Source organism: Mastomys coucha, unplaced genomic scaffold, assembly GCF_008632895.1.
Source record: "Mastomys coucha isolate ucsf_1 unplaced genomic scaffold, UCSF_Mcou_1 pScaffold20, whole genome shotgun sequence".
In the NCBI taxonomy this organism is placed as follows: Eukaryota; Metazoa; Chordata; class Mammalia; order Rodentia; family Muridae; genus Mastomys; species Mastomys coucha.
In genome coordinates, this window is record NW_022196903.1 from 119,051,857 (window position 1) to 119,063,168 (window position 11,312).

At 46.6% G+C, this 11,312-nt stretch overlaps 1 protein-coding gene across 4 annotated transcripts in view; it reads right to left on the bottom strand.

Moving 5' to 3' along the window:
* Positions 1–11,312, bottom strand: part of Ntf3 (neurotrophin 3) — a 68,302-nt gene that overhangs the window by 54,718 nt on the left and 2,272 nt on the right. The window lies entirely within an intron of this gene.

Below are 11,312 nucleotides of genomic sequence, written 5' to 3' on the forward strand. Positions count from 1 at the left end.
CCCCCCCCCCCCCCAAGCACCTGGCACTCACTCAGATATACATCCAGAAAAAAACACCCATACATGTAAAAATAAAGAAGATTTAAAACTTGGTCTTTTTCAATGGACCTTGGCTTTGACTTTATCTCTGTCAAATGGTCCCCTCAAAATCCAGGATGCCTGTTGTATGGAGAAGTGACTCTACCACAGATCTGAAAGGGGTTGTAATGGGGCACTAGGGCAAAAAAAAAGAGGAAAATGGGAAACTGTGTGAAGACTGCAGTGAGGTGCTGAGATCCCTTAAGGAGTAACCTGATCCTCAAACTTGAGTGGATTTCCTATACCCAATAGACTCCACCCTCTATTCCTGTCCTGCCGCTCCCCACCCTCTGTCATATGCACACATCCGTATCTAAGGGCAAGAAGAGGAAATAAACACTCTGAAAATTCCCTTGGAGGCAATTTAAACACTAAGAACAAAAGCACCTGAAGAATAAGACAAAGAATTATTCTATGGTAATCTCACCACAATTAAAATACAAGACAAGACAAGTATGGCTGTACATGCTTATAATCCCAGTACCTGGGAGGCTGAAGCGGGAGGATTGCTATTAACTCTAGGCCATCCTCAGCTACAAAGTGAGTCTCTTGTCACCTGAACTTGAGAGAAGTCCTGTCTCAAAGAAAAATCAATCAATCAGTCAATCAATCAATGAAACAAAAAGCCTAAAGGGAATACCAACAGATTCTCAGATGCTTATTGGGGGAAATGAATTAGGACAGGAAGGAATCTTAGACTTGAATTAGGACACTGATGCTCTGACTTTTGTAAGCAAGTCCGGGAGAGGTAGGAGAAGGGGTACTCGGCGGCATGGAAAGAGTTTGTTTCTTCCATGGCAGCAGTGCCTACACTCCCTTGCACACCAGGGGAGTCCAACAGCAACTGGCTCAGGGACAATCATAGGAGATCTCAAGCTTTTAGAACCGTCTTACCTAACACTAGAGTTGCTGAGTGGAGATGCCGGACACGCTGTCCACACTTATCTTTTCCCTGCAAGGTCCTTCCTCTAAACCTTGCAGCCACTGGAGTCCTTGCTGTCATCTTCATTTTTTCAGATGCATCCTACTGGGCAGCAATTTGATCTCCCAAGGGATACCCCAAGGTCACTGACGGTAAGATCCTGCCTTCACCTGGTATTCTTGCTAACTAACCCTAGGAAGCTTCGAGAGATGCCAGGCAGCCCCTTTTAAACAACACGAAGCAGAGAGGAAAACCAAGTAACATGTTGCACTAAGTTTTGCAGAAACTATCGAACAAGCACCTACCGTCCGTCCATTTCCCTGTGGTATCTGTAACCATTAAAGATGAGGAGAGGGAAGGACAAGGAGTTGGCTGAAAAGGAAAGACTCTGAGGATAAAAGTGGACAGTAGATGGCAGTCTGTCCCTGTGTGCGAAGTGGCTGCAGAGATGATGCATATAAGTCAATGGAGGGGGCAGGGAAACAATTCTTAGATCTGCTGCCTTCCCACTTCCTTCTCATTTCGCTGATTCAGCTACAAAAGGGGACACTTCTGAATGTAATCTTGGGAGCTCATCCATTGCCCAGAGTGCCACCTCTTAAACTATCTGTGATGGTCCCCAGACTATGGCCACGATGAACCAAAGGCTCCAAGAATCCTCCCTTCTACACCAGGCCAGGGCCTGGAGAATTCAGACGTGATAAAACCAACCCCTGTCACACTGAAGTGAATGGAGAGGATGTTTTATCTTATTCACACTACAAAGCAGTACTCAGGGAGCCTTCCTTCCACCTTCTACACTCACTGTTCTTTCCTTTGGAGTCTGGTTATAATGTGACTTATCCCTATCTCCTTCCAGCCCTGCAGGCCAAAGCCACATCCATCTCTGCATCTTCTCTAAGATCTAGCACAAAGCCACCAACAGGTTATACACTGTTTTATCTTCACACACGTATCCAGACCCACTTTCAAAATATCTCAAAGGGATTACTCCAGTTCATGTCCAGTGGCACCCAATTCCCCAAGACCAAGAGCCAAATGTATAGAACTAGGTAGGTTAGGGCATGAGGGAAAGGGTCCAAAGGAGAGCCAAATATCCTTCCCTGGTAAGTAAGCAGTCAGCATTTATGACCTAGCGTTTGGAAGAGAGCAAGAGAAAATCACAGAGGACGTGGTTTTGAACCTGTTGTGAGATGCATTACATCTCTAAGCCCAGCTCCTGTTGCCATCTACTACTAAGCTCACTGACAATTCCCTCGTATACCTACGCATTCAGTCGACACATTTCCGTGTCAGACCGTCCAGGTGTTGGTGAACACAAAGATGACAAGCACAGACCCCTCTTCAAGAATTTCATCCTTTAGTAAGAAGAGAGGAATGCAAACGCAGCCCAGGCTGTTAAGTGCTATAACATAGAGGATGCTGGGAAGGGAGCCCCCTGGCTCTCTGGGGGAATGCAGGGAGGCTTCCCAAGGAAGGTAATGGAGAAACAAACGTGTCTAAGATGATTTTAATATTACTGGTGAAGCTGGAGAGATGAACATTCAAACTACAACACACACACACACACACACACACACACAACATGTTCCGTTGCTGCCTCCAATTCAAGAACAGACTTGTGCTTTGACCACTCCTATCTCTTTTGCATCAGGCTATTTCCCACCACCTGTAAACTTTTTAAGGGTGTTCCTTTTCTTGATCCATTCACCTTCGCATCCATCTATCTAGGTTTTTCTTCTAGCCTAAAAGTCCCACAATCTATCGAGAAGACAGGAAAGACTTGGGCAGGCATGGAAGCTCCTAACTTGAACATTTAATAGGGAAGGAAAACAAGACCCAGGATGGCTCAAGGATGTGCAAGTTGCAACCAGCCTCTGGTAGCATCAGAGGCAGGATTGGTCCCAGGGAGCACAGTTTAGTATCTTTCGGATTTAGCTTACTGACTTCAGCTACCCACAGACGATTTCATCCCACATAAACCTCTCCCCCATGCTCCCAGCTAGCAATCCAAGATCCGCCACAAATCTGGCAAGCTTGCTTCTTCAGCACCCCATAAACATTCACTCATCCATATGTTCAATAACTTATCTGGCATCACATAACTTAATTTCCTCCACCACCCCCTCCACATTTCTGTACATGAGTACTCCAGGCCAGAAGGAATACCTGAAAATCCCATGCATGAACCATGGTGAGGCAGAGGGAACAGCAGAGACATAGAACATCAGAACAGTTACAACCTCAGGTTCCTTTTGATCAGCCAGTGATTCCAACTCCCTTCTTTTTCAGATCAGGAAGCAGAGGCCCATGGAAGACAAGGCTTCTGTTTAAAATTCACCATTAGTCTGAGTCCTATGCAGGAGAAAGGCTATTAGCGGTCCAAGATAACCAGGTGGGTGTCAGCAGAGCCAAGCTTCTTCGCTGTGGTGGAACACACCTGTTGGGAAATCAGGTGAGTTTTACAGCTGCATCTCACTCTTGAACCCAGTGGAAGTACCTTATAAACCGGCAGAAACAGGTCTGCTAGACACAGGATGGAACTAATCCCAGACTGAGAACTTGAAATACATTCCTCAAGGGACAATAGGGAGGCAGAGGGGGGGAGGGAAGATATTTTTAAATGATGGAGGCTTAGGTCTAGAAACAGAAGGGAACAGTAAATTGTAGTAAGTTTCAACTTCTTGGCACTCACTTAAAAGGAGAGAGAGAGACAATATCTCTTGTGTAGAGAAGAAATGCATCACCCTACATGTGAAAAGTTTAAAACAGAGTAAATGCATATATTTGGAGTATAAATATTGTAAAACAATCAAATGGGTATTTGGTCAGTGGTTTTTTTTTTTTTTTTTTTTTTTTTTTTTTTTTTGCCGTACAGTGAAAATATTTTCAAGCAACGTAACAAAGTCACGTCTTTATTGGTCTTGAAGGCGTGCACGTGCATGGACTCCTGTGGGGTGTATGTGTGTGTGTGTGTGTGTATGTGTGTGTGTGTGTGTGTGTGTGTGTGTGTGTATGTGTGTGTGTTAGTTGTAGTTCAGAGAGGAGGAGAGAAAATGAAATCAGGAGCATTCATTTAGCCACACCCTTTGAAGAAGATAAGATTTACCTCCAAGAAGTCTTTTTATTTCCCTATTCTTAGAAGTACGTTTGCCCAGAGAGTAAAATTCAGAGGCAAATACTAGAGCTGGAGGACATACATGCCCCTCAACCCACCAGCAAGAAATCTGCCCAGTCAAAGCCCGAGTCTAAATGGTTGGGTCCCTGGACTATCCAACCATCTTTAAAACTCCGAAGAGATCTCCTGTTCTCCATGTAAGTTTAGACTTCGTGCAGTCCTCATCCCAGGACTCAGGAATGCTGGGACCTACCACCTCTTATGGTCTTGCGGATCAAAACCAGATGTCCAGCTCCACTGTTATAGACTTTACAAGGAGGCAATTGTGACTTAGATCAATGCCCGCATGCTGGAAGGGCAAATTCCCTTGTCAACAGTATGGGAAGTAAATGTGGTTGGGGGGGGGAATGGAAGCTATGACAGATCTGATACATGCTTGCCAGCAGGTGGTTAGAAAACCTAAACATTTGTCTTGCACAAGAAAAGGAAGCTTCTGGTGGGGCAGGCTCTCCTGTGGGGTGACAAACTTCACCAAGGGCTTTGGGATCACCTCCCATCTGGTTGATATCATAGAACACAGAAAACACAATCTGGTGGACATTGGAGCACTGTTGGCTTCAGGAAGGAAAGTATATCAGCATTCTGTTGTACAACTGTGTTTAGCTTCCTGTCAACTCAGTACCCCTAATCATTCATGGCGTTATCTGGGTAGATTGAGATAATGTCATGTAATATTTGTCATGATGCCTGGCAACCACTAACTGCTCATATACTACCATTGTCTTAAAGATGGGTGCTCATCTTTTAATAGTAATGTTTGCCATGAAAGGTATTTGATAGGAAAATGCTGAATGATTAGCATCAGGTCTACCAGAAAGCCAAACCCAACTACAATGCTCTGTAGACTGCATACTATAGAGATCAAGCCAACATCTTGAGCATTCTTGGACAAAACAAAATGTTCTGGTAAATTCTTTGCATGCCTTTCTGGCTTTCTCCAAAGATAAAAACAGGAGCTCCTTAGAATGTGCCAAGGCACGCTCCATGTAAGGCATATTAGCAAAGATTAAATAGACCAGGATTAGTGTAGAATCTTAGGGTGGTGGAGCTGGAATGATGGCTTTGAGGCCTGAGGTCTTCTAATTCAAGCCCTTCCCTTATAGGCAGGGAAAGCACAGCCTGGAGAGAATATTCAGGGTCACATAGCAACAGCTAATTAGTGACAGAGCTCAGTTAAAAGCTTGATCCCCATATCCATGTCAGCAGGCCATCTGCTGCCTCATGCTGTTTAAGACTACCTTGTACTGAACAAAGTTCTTTGAGATCAGTAAGCTACTTAGCTCTTTGCTTCATTTGAAAATCACTTGTTCAGATATCTTCCTGGGTGATGTTGCCAGATAATGAGCAATCATAACAGAACACACCAGAAGTCTATCATGGGAGGATACCCAGAGTTCTAGAGACCTTAGGAGTTCCTAATCGATATTGTCAGAGGAGCACTGTGACAGATAAGGGAATGAGTAAATAGCAAGTGCAGTCTGAGCACATAAAAATAACTATATCTAGCTCCTTAGTATTTGTAGGTAAAATTAGAGTTGGCTTCGCTGAAAACTGTCAAAATCTCTTGGACTACCTACATGTGTGTTCACAGTTTGAAAGTGAGAATTCTAAAAGAATATGTATATATTTCTTAATATTTTCTTGATTATACATATATATATATATATGTACATTTGTTTTCTTTGTTTTTTTTATTCTTTCTTTTTTTTTTCTGTCCTGGCTTCTTGATCTTTAGAAAATTTCCAGGCAAGGATGAGGTAGTATTTACATTGGCTCCACGCTTCAAAGCTCATAATCCCCATATGCAAATGATCTGAAAGAAAACTGCTTCTTTTTTCCACAGTAAATAAATTATTTGATGACAATGAAATCTGAGCCAGTACCCACATATGTGTCCACCAATAGCATAAGCTCTACAAATGTTTTCTGCCCGTCCAGGACAACTCCTGTGTTCATGTGTCTTCAAACACACACGTACACACACGTACACACACAGACACACACAGACACACACATACACATACACACACTGTAATCTCATAAGCAGGTGCTGGCCCATGCACAAAATGTATCCACTGGCCTTATCAGCAACCCCACATGGGCTTTCTCCAGTAAAAGATTTGGTCCTTTTCCAACAAAGTCAGTCTTACATAAAACTCAGTCCAATAGCCATTAGTTCAGTATTCCCAATGTCAGAATCTGCCTGCAACATTAATGAGTAGAACAGCAGCTGCTGAGGTCTTGAAACAGTGGTGGGTTTAAAAGATCTTCCATGTCACCTCCAAGCCCCTTCTCTCACTTCCAGCCAGCACCTGGATTTGCAGCCCCTCTGCTTAGGGTGGGAGCCTTGGAATCGGTCAGGAAGGTCTGCAGCCTGCAGCAGAAGCAGCTTGCTCAATTAGGCATCCTGAGTGGAGGGGAAGAGGAAAGGCCTGAACATCTGATCCGTCTGGGAGTGCAAAGGCAGAGATGGGAAATGTTATGTAATTAAACTCTCCTGGCCTGTCCTGCTTGGGGAATGAGAGACCCATCAACAGTGACCTCTTCCAATCAACTTAATTGGCCCAATCTCGCCAAAAAAAGCAAAAGAATTGGTTTAGTGCCTCATGGAAATAACTTAGCTCCTGACTATTTATGGCCACTGAACTCCAGGATGGGAGCCTTGACTTGGAGCCAGGAGTTGACAGCGTGTGCTAACTTCTGGGAGGACTGGGATGTTTCAGTGCCTTTGGGCCTTTATCCTTGTCTCAGTGGAAAGTGGCTGTGCCCAACTTGCTGCACTGGGCATGCAACATTTCACAATTCCAAGCCCTGGGGTTCTTCTCTCCAGGCAGGCTGGGGCCTGCCAAGGACTTATCGTCTAGAAAAACACAGACCTTGACAGTAACACAGGGTGGCTGGACTTTGCTTCCCTCTTACACAAACGATGATGTTGCCAAGGACAATTACCATGCTCTGTGTTTTCAAAGTCACATTTGTTTTGGCATTGTAGTTTGCAAAACTGATGCTAAAACAAAATTTGTCTGAAAATTAATAACTCATTCCTGCATTGCCTCTCTTCCTGAATAATCCAGAGACCTGTCAGATTTCCAGGAACTAAAAGCTAACTTTACCTGCCTCCAGTTTATAGATAGGTAGTAAACTGAGGCAAGCCATGGGAAAACTATATAATTTCTTTGTTTATTTATTTACATGGTGGGTACGTATCGGAGATGTGATGCTATCCAGAAGAGACAGAGGTCCCATTTTCCCAGTGACTGACAGATACCGGCACCTGAGTCCAAGTAGATCTAATCTCTGTAGACCACAGCTCTTATAAGTGGTCCCTTTGAGCTCTGCCAGGTGAAGAGGAATACATTTTCCTTCTTACACAGTTCTCATCAACATTTACTCTGTAGAGCAGTGCATGGAGAGTCCCAGACATCAGAAAAGCATTGTTCCAAAGTGGCAGACTAAATGTAGGCATTTCCAGCTGTGAGTCGGCTACCTCACTGTTGTGCTCTCAAAAAACAGGGGCACAAGCTCTGTCTAGCATCGGCTATTTCTCAGAGAGATGAACTTCCACAAAACACTAAAGAAGAACCTCAAAATCATACAGTTTCAATCTCATGCATCAAAACCTTCAGTAACCTAATAGAGTCCTGCCCAGATGCCCTTGCATGAACCTGAAGGGGTTCCTTGTCAGCTGGCCCGGGTGGGTGAATGATGTGCTTACCCCTAAAGTGTGTAATCTCCCTCCTGCTTTAGCCCAGTTACTTCACACCCCAGTGAATTCAGTGAGCTCCTCCTTGTGCCAACTCCCTGAAACCCACAGCTCTTCTTCTATGTACACTTTTGTTCTCTTAAGGCACAGGTCTAAGCATCCAGGACCAAACTTCCCCCTTCTTCAAACCCACAGAATCCCTACAAAAACACACAGCATACTCCTTCACAGGGTCCATAATGTTATGCTCATTTCTCCATCCAGTTGGTGAGTTTTCTCATGGTTGCTTTAGCCTCCAGCAAGCCCATAGACAGAAGCATCAGCATGTTCTTAGCTTTAGATCCATAGCGCAGAAAGCCTCAATGCCAAGCAAACTCCACCAGCCTGGCCTCATGAGCACCACTGTCCCTTTGCCCACGTCCATGTTTCAAGATTCATTCAGGCTAGGAAAGGGACATCACTCATTCCACCCTGAAATGGATCAGGACCCTTCCCATCCCCCACCCCACCCCCACTTTCTACCTGGAAATTCTCAGCCTAGCATATACTCTCCATGCTAGCGGCAGTCACACCCTCTAGGTCCCTTCCCCCCCACCACCAGAAGTATCTCTCATCCTTTACCTTTATCCCCTCTTTTATCAAACTACAGATGTATTTCAAGTCAGCTTCCCTTTGGCTCCCATGATCCAGAAAAAAAAGCTCCAGAGCCACTGCCCTCTCTATTCCTGGCAACGTTAGAAGAGTCTGTTGAGCATGGAGAAGGAATTTTTCCAAGGCAGTGTGCCATGTGTCAGCACCCAACCACGAGCTGAGCATCCAGGAGGCATCCCATTAATTTTTTTAATAATAATCAACACTAACCTGTGGTAGCGCGTGTCCATCTACTAGAGGAGAGAGCCCATTATACAGTACGAAATGTGCATCCTTACCACTTGGCATGCAAAAGGATTTCTTTACTCAGGAGTCTTGTGTACACAGCACTTCCTGTCACTGGACCCTGTTCCAACACACACAGGAACTTTCCCCTTGAATGTGTAATTCTCATTCTAAGCCTTCCATGTCCCTTCGCTGGAAGGTCTCATTCCTTGACTATTCTCTACATGAAGGCCAGAGCCTGTATCTCTACAGGGAAGATAGAGCTTCTCTATCTTCCATGGGCCCCAGTGCCCTAGCAGTCAAATCCTAGGGTTGTACAAGCCTAGGGAGTTAACACTCCACTCTCCTCAGATCATCTCCCCTTTACATCCCTTTGGCAATCATCACACATCCAGCCCCCACACATGTCCACCTTACACACACACACACACACACACACACACACACACACACACGCAGCCCAGCCGCCCTCCCGCACCACACCCACCCCATGTGTCTGTGCAGGCACGCACAAGCCATCTGTCTTCAGCACACTGCACTTCTCCAGCTCTGACACCCTTCCCAGACACAGATTTCTCATTAGCTACACCTATGTTCCCACAAGCTCTCATCTCCTGCTATGCACACAGATGCCCACCACACAAGCTCCCCACCCCTCCAGGGCCAGCCAGGCTGGAGCAAGCTGGAGTAAACTCCACCCCCAGCTCTACCCTCCTACCCCAGCGCCTCTCTCTCTCTGAGACGTGAGAAAGCCCTCCCAATAGGTCTCTGGCCACCCAAGGACCAGGCTCCCTTCTTGGGAAGTCAGATCCGATTCATACAGACCCAGTCTTCTCAGGGCCTGCTTCAGCATAGCCTACACGGAAGGGCAATCCTACTTGCTCTCCCTGAGGCGAACACTGGGTAAACTTTCTTCTATCCTTATATACAGAAACAGCTGCCTGCTGCTCTCTTTTTCTCTCTCCACTGTCTCTCAACGCTGCACTCAGGTCTGTTTGATTCTAAGGCAGAGATAGTTGAGTTTATATCTTCTAGATTCCATCTCTCAAATTTCTTTGAGCAACACGCCACAATCAGGGGAGACGGGGTAAAACTGGCAAAGTTCGGGCTATTTGGAAAACAGAACAGGTTTGTAAAGCTTCCCGGTACAACGGACGGTTTAGGGCAGTGTGCGTAGATATTTCCTCGGCTGCTGGTCTGTGGTGGAAAGACCTCCTTTACTGAAAAGCAAACTTGTCAACACACTCCTTAAGCCACAGAATTTCCAGGCTCAGACTCAGCGAGTAACACCCACCCTCACAGTCTCCCTTCCCCTCCCCCAGCAGGTCCCCGCCCCCAACCTCTTCACACTCATAAACAAGTCCAGGCTCTGGGGCTCCAGCTCACTAGCTAGCAAGCAGCCTGCTCTGGCTGGGACCATGTCCTAGAGAAGCCTCCACTATCAACCTGCTACCCGCGGGCCTCCAGAGGTCGGGGTCAATCTGATGGATGCTTCCCAGACCTGGAATACGGGAGCCTCGATTCCAATTCCCGCCTGTGACCTCTCTAATCAACAGTGTCCACACCATTCGGTGCTGGAGTCCCAGGAAGGCGCATCTGAACGTCGCGGAAGAACGCCAAAATTGCGCAAAGCAGTAGCGCCTCTTGGATGCACACCCACTCACTCCCGAAAGTGACAAGGAAAGAGGTCCTTCTAACCTCTCCCATCCCGCACCTTAAAGAGTGCCAAATTTCATTACAAGTATCCACCACCGTGCAGAGCGCCGTGGTGGCAACAGGAAACAGTCCAGTTCGCTATGGGTTCTTTTAACTCCGACCTAACTCTGAGGGTCTCTGATGCTCTCGGCCTTCCCATACAACCTCTTGGGGCGGGGGTGGAAACCCTAAAAAGGACTCTGAGCAACTGGTACCAAATCCCTATCGACGGCCCCTCCCCGGTACCCACCGTTCTCTGGCCGGGTCCCAGACCCTCAGGCTGAGCGCTAACTCCAACATCTGCGCGAAGACCCAGGGTGGGAAGCCAATGGGTTGGCGCTGGCCAGAGTAGCCCGGAGCTAGGGACTCTCTCAGAGAAAAAAGGTTTATGTAGGACAACAACGCAGGTACGCACTGTTGGGCTTAAGTCCCAACTCCCCCAACCTGGAAAGTGACTGTGCGGGGTCCTGAGCTTTGCATCCCCTCCCCCAGCCCACGCCCTGCCGGGCTGTGTGTTGGGACTGTCGAATGCTGCCCGATGGCCAGAGGGAAGCAGGGCACAAGCCGGCGATCTTGGCCTCTTCCTAGCCCCCGTTTTGTCTGCTATCCTCTTTTGTTATAGGATGTGAGGGAGTCTTCTGGGGGAACCAGAAAGGAGGGTTGGAGGTGTGTATGCATGAGGTGGAATGGGGTGGTCGTGTCCAGAATCCCTTTCTTACCTTTTCGTGGTCCCCATTTTCCCTCGCCTCCACCTCCTTCCCTTCCCAATGCAGGTTTCTTAAACCTGATCACTTTCCCAGACTGAGGGCAGTTTCTTGAGCAGCCAGGAGACCAGAGGGAAGAGGAGGAGGAGAAGGAGG